We start from the raw sequence: 9,559 nt of genomic DNA on the forward strand, positions 1-9,559 counted from the left end.
CCCAGGTGGGGTTCCGGTGGGGGCGCTGGGACTCATCTGAGCCCTTAGATGGGTGAGGGGTCCTGCGTGTCTCAGGGCCACTGCTGGTCATTCAAGGAAAGCAGCACCGGTCAGCTGCGTGAAAACAGAAAGGCCGGGGCAGGACCTGCCTGTGCACAGCACGGAGAGGGGACGGGTCCACACGGCAGGGGCCGTGCCCTCGGGGCTGCCTGCTCCCACACCCTGGGCACTTACACGGTGACCTCACACAGGTGGCAATATTGGTTCTCGATGACACGCATGTGTTTGGATGGGTCAAAAGTGGGTACGGGCTCCAAGTAGTTCTTGAGCCGTACGTTGGTTTCAGCAGGATCGATGCAAACAGCAAGCAAGTGGACCACGAGGTGGAAACAGAAAAGCCCACCAGTCACCTGGGCGTGAGTGTGTCAAGGAACGTGCAGGCAGGCCTGGTCAACACGGCGAAGGTGCCCGCTCAAACTAGAAGCAGGACCCTGGAGGCGCCTGCTTACGGCCTGAGGGTGTGGACCCCGCGCTTCACCGAGGCAGCAAGGGAAGGCCTTCAGGGGCCAGCGGCCACCACGCTGGGTGCCGAAGTCGTGGGGGTTCTTTGGGCAGCAGAGATGCTCAGAGCACGTGCGTCGGGGGAAGAAGACAGTGTATCATCAAAAAATGAAGGAGGGGAGCAGGGAGGGCTCACACGGCCAGTCTGCACGGTCTGTCTGGGTCCCATCTTGTCTCTCCTCGCCCCTAGGCCCCTCAGGCTCTCTGGCACCCACTCCCGCCGTGGCACCCAGGGTAAAACCAGTCCCCGGGCTCCCACCCTCATCCTCCCCTTCGGGACCAACACACTGTCTGTCCCCTTGGAAACCAAACAGAAGAGGTGGAAGCCGCCTCCCTGTCAGCCCTGCCCTGCTTCCCAGGACCAGTGCTGAATGGGAGGGTTCAGGGTTTACAGGTTGGGTTCCCGGGTGTGGTTGGGGGAAATGACCCAGCCTGGGAGGCGAGGCCATGGGTGCACGGGGTTCTGCCGGGATTTGACAGGGGTGGGGGTTCGGAGCAGGGGGCTGGGGCTACTGCTCAGGCCTGCGGGAAGCCCCCTCGGGGGGTCCTCCTCAGACCTGCCAGCAGCCTCTGCTTCCGCCTCTGAGCAGCCTGGAGCTGACAGGCGGGGTCCTGCCTCCACAATGCACTAGCCTGAGTGGGAGGCTGCTTCTGGCCCAAATCGCTCATTCCTCCCTCGCCCTCCAGCCTCTAGGCACCACGTGCAGACCCAGGGCTCAGGCTGCCAGATGAAGGCATGGAGGCGATGGGGACCCAGCCCTGCTGGGGGAAGAGGGCAGGAGGAGGGCAGATGAGAATGAGCTGAGGGCCACGAGGATCAGCCCAAGCTGGTGCCCAGGCCAGGGGTGAGTGGAAGGGTGGCTGAGAACCAGCCGGGCCCTGGGGGACCTGCACGGGGGCAGGAGACTGACCAGATCCCTCAGTGCCACATAAGGGTTGTGGTGACACCAAGGCCCTTCCTGTGGCCACCGGACCCTGCAGGGCTGGGTAAGGCCTGAGCCTCCCCTGCTCTGCTGTCCCATTCAGGGTATGGGACTGTGGCCGGGTGGTCAGGGGTCTGGTCAGGCTTTGCCATCACAGCTGGAGACACCAACACAGTGCTGGTATGCCATCTCCCTGCACCTATTCCCTGAAGCCTGAGGCACTGGCTGGAGGCAAGCACTGTTTGTGTGGTTACTGGGGCAGCGGGAGCAGGTCCTGAGCAGAGGGGTCCAGCCCAGGACAAGAGGTGCAACAGGAAGGCCCCTTCCTCTGTCGCATCAGAAACAGGCAGGCAAAGTATGGGGGAGGGACTGAGGCGTTGGGGCCCTTGGAGACACTGTAGGGGCAGCGTGGTCTGCACTATAGCCTCAAACTGGAGGCAGCAAGGCCCCTGACCTGAGCCTGATTTTCCCCACATGTCCCAACCCTGCAGGTGCCGTGGCCAGGCCACTCCCAGAACGTGTCCCCCAGGAACAGAGGGGCAGCCCCCCACCATGTGGTAGGCAAGCCCCCTTAAGCACGAACACGGGTTCATGACAGGTCTCCCGTGGGAGTGACACGGGTGAGCAAAAGGCCACCTCGTTTTGCCTGGCCGTTCACACCATCAGCCACTTGGCTGAGAAGTGTCAGCAGGTGGGCACCACACCAAAGTTCTGCCCCCACATTCAGATGCCCGGGTTATGGGTGTCTCTCAGGTTGCAGAGAATAACAAAAAGTAAAAGGGACAGGGTAGGAGGTCTCCAGATGCAGAAGGCCAGGCCCTGCCCTCGAGGCCTCATCCCCTTAGAGACAATCTGTGTTTGGTAAACACAGCTCCGCCAGCCCAGGACACATGCCCTCCTGACCTTCCTTTCGGGTCCTTCAGGTTCTGCGGCAGGAAGGGGTGAGGCGCCCCCCAGAGCTCCCACCGCCCGCCACCAGCCCTGCAGTCACTGAGGCTAACCTAACCATGGGTTTTGCCTGGCCACAGCGCAGGCCCTGGGACTAAGACGGGTCACATCAGAGGCCAGTCCCTCAGCACAGGGACCCTCTGGGCCCTTCACAGGGGCAGGGCGGTGGGGGAAGCTGGCCTCTGAGGTCAGCAGGGAACCAGGGGTCCGCCTCTTCTGCTTTGTCTTCTGGAGGTGCAACGGAGACCCTGCCCTCCCTCCTGGGGCAGCAGCCCCTGCAGCGCCGAACGACGCTGGCGCCCCCCGGTGGCCAAGCGCTTCGGAGCCTGGGGGAAAGGAAGCCAGCCAGAACCTGGGACTTGGGGCCAGCCAGGGGCTCCTGGGAGAAAGGGTGTGCAAGTGAGCTCAGGGCGCCCTCTGGGCCCAAAAGCAGGTGAGTTCAGAGTGCTCCCTGCACAGAGAACACGAGGCAGCTCGAGAAGGCCCCAGAACAGGCTGAGCCACAGCGAAGGGAGAAGGGAGACAACGGATTAGAACCCAGAACGCAAACCCACGGTCAGGGACGGAGGTTAGGATACAGACAGAGGGGCAGCTGGAGGCTGCAAGGAGGCCAGGAACTGGCCCTCCCCGGAGCTGGCCCCTGCCGACACTGAGGGCTTCTGGTCCCAGAACGAGAGAGGGCTCCCTCTCAGAACTGGGAGATGTTTCGCTGTGGTGCGAGTCCCAGTGAGAGCGCCATTCTGACCAGGAAGTCGTGGGTCGGGCACTGCAGGCCTTTGTGCTGGGACAGAGAGAGGAGACCCCTTGCCACATGCAAAGCGTGAATTGTGACTGGATTCTGGATTTAAAAACCCGACAAAGCAGGTTTTGGGGACCAGTGGAGAAATCTACAAGGCTGGCCGACTTCTGCCCATCCTCTTGTGTGTGAAAGACACAAGTTACACGGGGTGATGCGGGGTGTGGGATGTTGGCTTTGGAGGCCCCACCTAGCGTCGCCAACCCTGGGCCACAGGCCTAGAAGTGGGGCAGCTGCATGCAGACACACAGGACCCACATTCCCGGCTCTGTGCCGCTGGATCAGACACCCTGAGGGCCCCACAGGGGGAGGCCGGCCAGATCAGGGGCTGCGTGGCGCTGGGCAGGGGGCAGCAGGCTTGCACATCAGGCCATGGGGGACGCCCAGGCTCACTGGTGGGGTTGGCCGGCGGTGGCCCCCGGAGCACGGATGCGCTGGCGGAACTGAGGTCCGTCACTCACAGAGTGAGGTGTGAGGAGGGGGCTAGGCTGGCGATGCCCGCCTGGCCAGGGGAGGAGCACTCGGCTGCACCTGCCACGCTCCACCACGGGGCCTGCGCGTCAGCCCCAAGTGCGTCCCTGATGCCTGCCCACCTGGCCTGAAGCCTACTCTGGTGACATGTCTGGAACCTCCTTTCAAGGCCACCACGGGGTTCACAGTCCCCACTGTGTGGCTCCTCGCAGCCGGCAGGTTTTCTCTCTGGCCTCGGCCACTCCAGGCCCGGCCAACACCCGTCACCAGACTCACTTGTTGCAAGAAGGGACACGGTTATAATCGGTGTCTTCCTTGCACCCCTGGCGTGGTTCCCCCACCAGCCAGCCTGACCCAGCCCACTGCAGACCTGCAGACAAGTGGGGCCCGCATGGGGCACCCCAGACCCTGAGAACGAACGCCATGTGAATCCCTGGGACTCAGCCTTCAGTTTCTGAGCCATCCCTGTGACCCCTCTGCGACCCTTTCCTGTCGTCCAGGCTGCCTGCCTCACCCCAAAGACCCTGGACCCCAGGCGTGCTCTCCCTGCACTGACAGCAGGCAAGCAGCAGACACTCCTGTGCTTTTAGCCCCAGCCCCAAGCCAGTGAGCCACACAGAGAAAAAAACGTAAGATCTCAGGCAGCGTGGCCATGGCGGGTGTCTGGGGTAAAGAGGGGGAGTGGGGTCGCAGAACAGGGTGCGGACCCATGGGTGACTCAGGTGTGGGGGGCTGGTAGGCATGGCAGGGCCCCGAGCCAGATCTGGGGCAGGGCCCGCGGGGAGCCTCCCTGGGACAGCAGGCACTGCTCCCACAGTGAAGGATACACCATACGTAATCAAGTTCCAGTTTGGTGGCAGCAAGGGGACGAAGATACAGAAGTTGGCGAAGGCCAAGATGAACAGTATGGTCCACGCCACCACCTGGAAGGTGTGCAGGGGCCACGACCAGCCATTCACTCTGGACCAGCGGCGGGGCGAGGCCTGTTTCCTGCTGGCTTCCCGCAGGGCCCCTCTCTGGCTCCGGCTGCACAGATCCATCTGCAAGACGGGTGGAGGGCCACCCCCACCCCCAGGGACACCGAGGAAAAGGTTGCAGGAAAAGCAGACCCTATGACCACGCGACACTTCTGTGTGCTGAAATCCTCAGGGAATCTTCTGCAAGTTTCCCTTGAGGACGTTCCTGCTCCAGAACAAAGGCCTGCTGACCAAGGGGCTTCTGGGGTCTCTGGGCACTCTGGGGACACCCAGGTCGAGCTGAGGGGCTGGGAGGGAGCCGTGGCCACTTCTGGCCAGGTGTCAGTCTGTTGGAGAAGGTGAGCCACATCACAGCCGCCCCCGGCAGAGCCGAGGGTCCTGGGGACTTTGCCTCATTAGGGCGGATTTCTGCCACTCTTCTCGGGGTGTGGGGCCAGGCAGGGCTCACCTGATCAGTGAGACCCCTGGGGGACCACAGAGACCATCCCACATGGACGGCGAGGCCAGCACCCCGGGGGTTGGAGCACAGAAAGGCACCCTGTGTTACAAACGACACAATTCCCGCACGAAAACAACATTTGGATGGAAGTACCGGCCAATGGGAAGGATGCTTCTGAAAACCAAACCCCACTAACGGGGAGGTGGGCTCTAGGGTGTAACCACAGACCTTGGCACAGGGAGGTGAAGCAGGGATGTGGGAGAAATTGGAAGTGCCATGGAGGATGGCAGTGGAGACAGCACTTATCTTGTCGAAGGAGCGAGGGGGTGCGGAGAGGACACGAGGGCACAGGGAAGGCACGGGAGGGCGCATGTCAGCCCAGGAGCCCGTGGAAGGCAAGGGTGGGCCACATCCTACGGGGCTTCCCAGGACAGAAATGGTATCACTGACGTGGAAACACTGAGGTTGCAGCTGGCGTTGGATTTGGTAAAACTTGAAACAGAGCGAGTTTTCAAGTTCTGAAAGTACTTTGAACCCGAACAAAGACAGCCAAAGTGTCACGGGAACATGGGACTGAGAGTGCACGTGTGGGGGCACCGCAGCAGCACTCCTCGGAGGCCCCCCGAAAGCTTTCCTGCAGCCAATCTCAAAGTGGCACCAAGAGCAACACTCCGCGGAGGGTGAGCGCAGCCTTGGTCCCTGGGGCAGGACCACAGCGCCATGAGTGTGAGGTCACAACCACGCACACGGCCCAAGCAGCCGCAGCGGGAGGTGCACACTTACCCAGTCACCAGGAGTGGCTGTGGTGGGCACCACCAAAGTCGGGCCCCGCGGGCTCCGCAGTCACGTGGGCTCTGGTGAGCCGGGGGGTCTGGAGAGAACAGCTGCAGGTGGTAGCAGGGGCCTCGCCCCGGGCCCCCTGGCGGGGCAGGTGTTCGGCTCGAACACCCCCTTGGATCTTCTGGTTTGGTTTTTCAGTCTCAGAAGATTCCAGCAGTTCTCACCAGGACAAATACCCAGTTACCAACAAACGCACGGGTTCCTGATTCCTGCCGAGACCAGACGGCACAGTTAACGTGGGCTCCGTGTGTGCACAAGACACCCGTGCGGACACGTCCATCCACATGCTCACGCTCACACACCACACACGGAACACACGTGCACACGCAACACACCGCACATACCACATGCGTGACGTACCACACACATACACCATAGAGTGCATACACATGTGGAACACACACCACAGAGACATACACATGCACCACACGTACAGCACACACACAAGACACACACGCAACATAGACACACACCACAAACACACACACACACACACACACACACACACACACACACACACAGCATAGGCACACAAGATTTCTTGACTCATTTCTCGTTCCTCACCTTTCTCGTGCTATTTCCTCGGCCTGGAGCCACGTCGTTCCCCACCCCCTCCACTAATGGCCATCTCTTGCCTTTGGAGCCTGTGCCGGTGTCACTCCCTAGACGACCTCCTAACCACCCCCCCACCCCCACCAGATCTGAGCCAGTCCCCCGTCTACTCCTTCCGCAAATGCCAGGACTGTTCCTCTGGATTCAGCCTGCAGGAAGGGAACCTAACGATCTCCCTCTTGGGCAGACTCGGTGGGGCCTGGGTCCCCTCTTAGCCCAAGCTCAGTTCCTGACATTCGTTTTTCGTTACTCCTAAGGATTTAGTCCAGGTTTTGGTGTGAGATGTGTTGGAGCCGCAATGCTCCCACAAGACCATCGTCACCTCCACGTCCCCAACACAAACATGGCCGACTCACAGAAGCTTCGAGCAGAGGCTGCTGCACTGGCCCAGTGTGACTGTGGACGGTGACCCTGCCCCCTGCCAGACAGACACCGTCACACCATGCTCTCTGAACAGGGCGTCCTGGGCACACCTGCGTGTTTATGATATCACAGCCTGGCAAACGTGACCTTCTGAAACCTGACACAGGTCCTGACAGCCCCTGAATCATTATTTCATTCTGTGTCTTGCTTGGGGATGCGCACAGGTTGTGCTTCTGAGTTCTCTGGTCACAGTAGAAGCAGGAGACACTTACCTCACTGGGAGACAGAACCCGCTCCACTTCCTTCCTGGTTAACAGTCCAGGCAGGACTGAGGATCACAGTCTCACTTGGCCCAGGCCTGAGAAACAACAAAGGCCCAATTGCTGTGGCAATGATGGAGCCCAAGGCGCCTCATAAAGCCAGGGCCGGCCCCACCCTGGGGCCCCCACAGCCAACGGGGGGCAGGGCGGGTCCAGCTACAGACACCCTGTAGAGAAGACCTGGGGCCCCCACAGCCAGCTGGGGACACCCTGCAGAGAAGGCCCCCGTGGCCGGGGTGGGGCCAACTGCTGGTCTGGGTCATTCCTACATCCAGCCTGACTACCTGGGCTTCCACGTCCTCAACACATACCCCCTTTGGCCCAACACACCATGCGGAGCGATCTTCAGGAGCAAAGAGTCCCTGGGGATGACAGGGACGCTGATCCTGGCAGCTTTGTCTGACCACAGGCGGGCGAGAGGAGATGGGGCCCAGGATGAGGGGCCGCAGGGAATGAGGGTGCTGGAGGCCGGTGGCCGGGCGGGGGAGGGGAGAGCGGCTGCCCCTTATGGGCCCTGCACACCAGCACCCGCCTGTGGGCAGCCCCGGGCTGGGGCCCGCACAGCTCTGCGTGCTAACCTCCACCTGGAACCACATCCCAGGGAATCCCGTGCCCAGGCCTACCGGCCACCACTGTCCACAGCGCTACCCCGGGCCAGGCCAACATGCCACCAGAGACCCAGGGCAGACGACAGGCTGCTTGACCAGGGTCTCAGACCCCCAAGAGCCCAGCCATCGGCACAGCAGAGGCCGTGGATGGTGGGAGATGCCAGTAACTGAACACAGTTCAAGTTCAGGGCAGGGCACCCACCAGAGTGCAGGCCTCCCACAGTGCACTCACTTTTGAGCCGCCACGTCTGACACGGCATGTGAGTGTTGGCTGTGAGGCCACCACTCCCACTGGCAGAGCTCAAGCTGCGGCAAAGTTTAGTCTTTACAGCGCTTGAAAGTGCTTTTCGGTAAATGAAGACGAGCAAGGTGTCGGCCTTCTGCATAGAACGGGCTTCCCCAGATACGCCTGTGTGCAGGCTGCTGGCCCCTCGCTGGGGTTTTTTCTGGGGCCTGTGGCCTCAACCCCTCCACTCGGCAGACCCTGAAAGAGGCACCAGGGAGTGGGGCAGGGGAGGCACTACCCCAGGGGTCCCCCGAGTCTGCAGGTGGTCGGGCCTCCTGGCTGACCTGGAGCCACGGTGACCTCAGCCACTCACACCTATGAGAAATGTGCCTCCAAAAGAGACATCTTCGCTCCAAGAGAAAAACTTCAGAAGCTACAACACTAAGACACAGACTAAAAACCAGAGCCGTAACCCCCGCCCGGGACAACCAGGACTTTTCCCACGCACAACTGCGTGCCCTAAAATTCTAATGGGCCCCACTCTGTGCTGTGGGCCCCACTCTGTGGGCCCCACTCTGCAACCCACTCTTGTCCCCTCTACTGCAGCCCAGTGTCCCCTTCCCTCAACACAGACTCCCCCCTAGTTTTAGGGTGCACAGAGCACTCCACCGAGTGTGATCCTCAACCTGCCTGACAGGAAGGTCATTCACAAGCTCTGTTACGGGCCCGCTGCAATCCCGCTGTGCACACACCTAAGCAGCCAACCCCCAAAGGGTCAGCACTGGGGCTGGGGGCAGGGATGGCAGAGGAGTGAGGTGGAGTGCGGGACAGGTAGGCGCTGGCACTCACGTGCACACACACAGGCACCAACACACACACGCCAACACATGTGCTCACACGTGTACGGACATTGACTCACACACATGCTCACACACATGCTCACACATGCACTAGCACAATGTGCATGTGCACGCCCGTGCACCAGAATAAACATGTGCACACGCGTGCTCACACATGCTCACGTGTCACACGTACTCATGTGCACACAGATGCACATACGAGACTGCACAAGCGTGCAACACTCACACATGTGCACACTCTCCACCTCACTGGTCTTGTTTGGAGTGTGGCTTCCCACAGAAAAGGCAGCAGGATGGACCCCCATCACCTGGCACTGTCTGCCCACACAGCCCCTTCCTGGAGAGTCAACAGCATGGTTGAGGTGCTGTGGTGCTCCCATGCATCCGTGGCTGACACGTGGCCACTGTGGCTCTGAGGGACCCTCCCCCTCTCAGGCCACCTGCCCCCAGTTATTCTGACCACCAAGAGCACCTGTGGGTTCTGACCTGGATCCTGCCAGCTTCCTGGGGCAGCAAGCCCAGGGAGGCGCCCCAAGCCCCAGGTCCCCCCTTCACGGCTGTGTGTGACACACCCAGGAAGGAGCAGCCTGACCGTGGGGTCTGTCCTCCTGGGGA

General features: G+C 61.3%; 1 long non-coding RNA gene across 1 annotated transcript; it reads right to left on the reverse strand.

Annotated features, from left to right (window-relative positions):
• Positions 1 to 4,631: 4,631 nt before the first annotated feature.
• LOC147571533 (uncharacterized) lies at positions 4,632 to 7,290 on the reverse strand. The gene is made up of 3 exons (XR_015247319.1): positions 7,203 to 7,290; positions 5,899 to 6,164; positions 4,632 to 4,739 (listed from the first exon to the last, which is right to left on the reverse strand). It is a non-coding gene; the product is annotated as an uncharacterized LOC147571533 (long non-coding RNA).
• Positions 7,291 to 9,559: the final 2,269 nt, after the last annotated feature.

This window comes from Puma concolor, unplaced genomic scaffold (genome assembly GCF_028749965.1).
Source record: "Puma concolor isolate L17-30 unplaced genomic scaffold, mPumCon1.1.hap2 unalloc_scaffold_23, whole genome shotgun sequence".
NCBI classification, from domain to species: domain Eukaryota; kingdom Metazoa; phylum Chordata; class Mammalia; order Carnivora; family Felidae; genus Puma; species Puma concolor.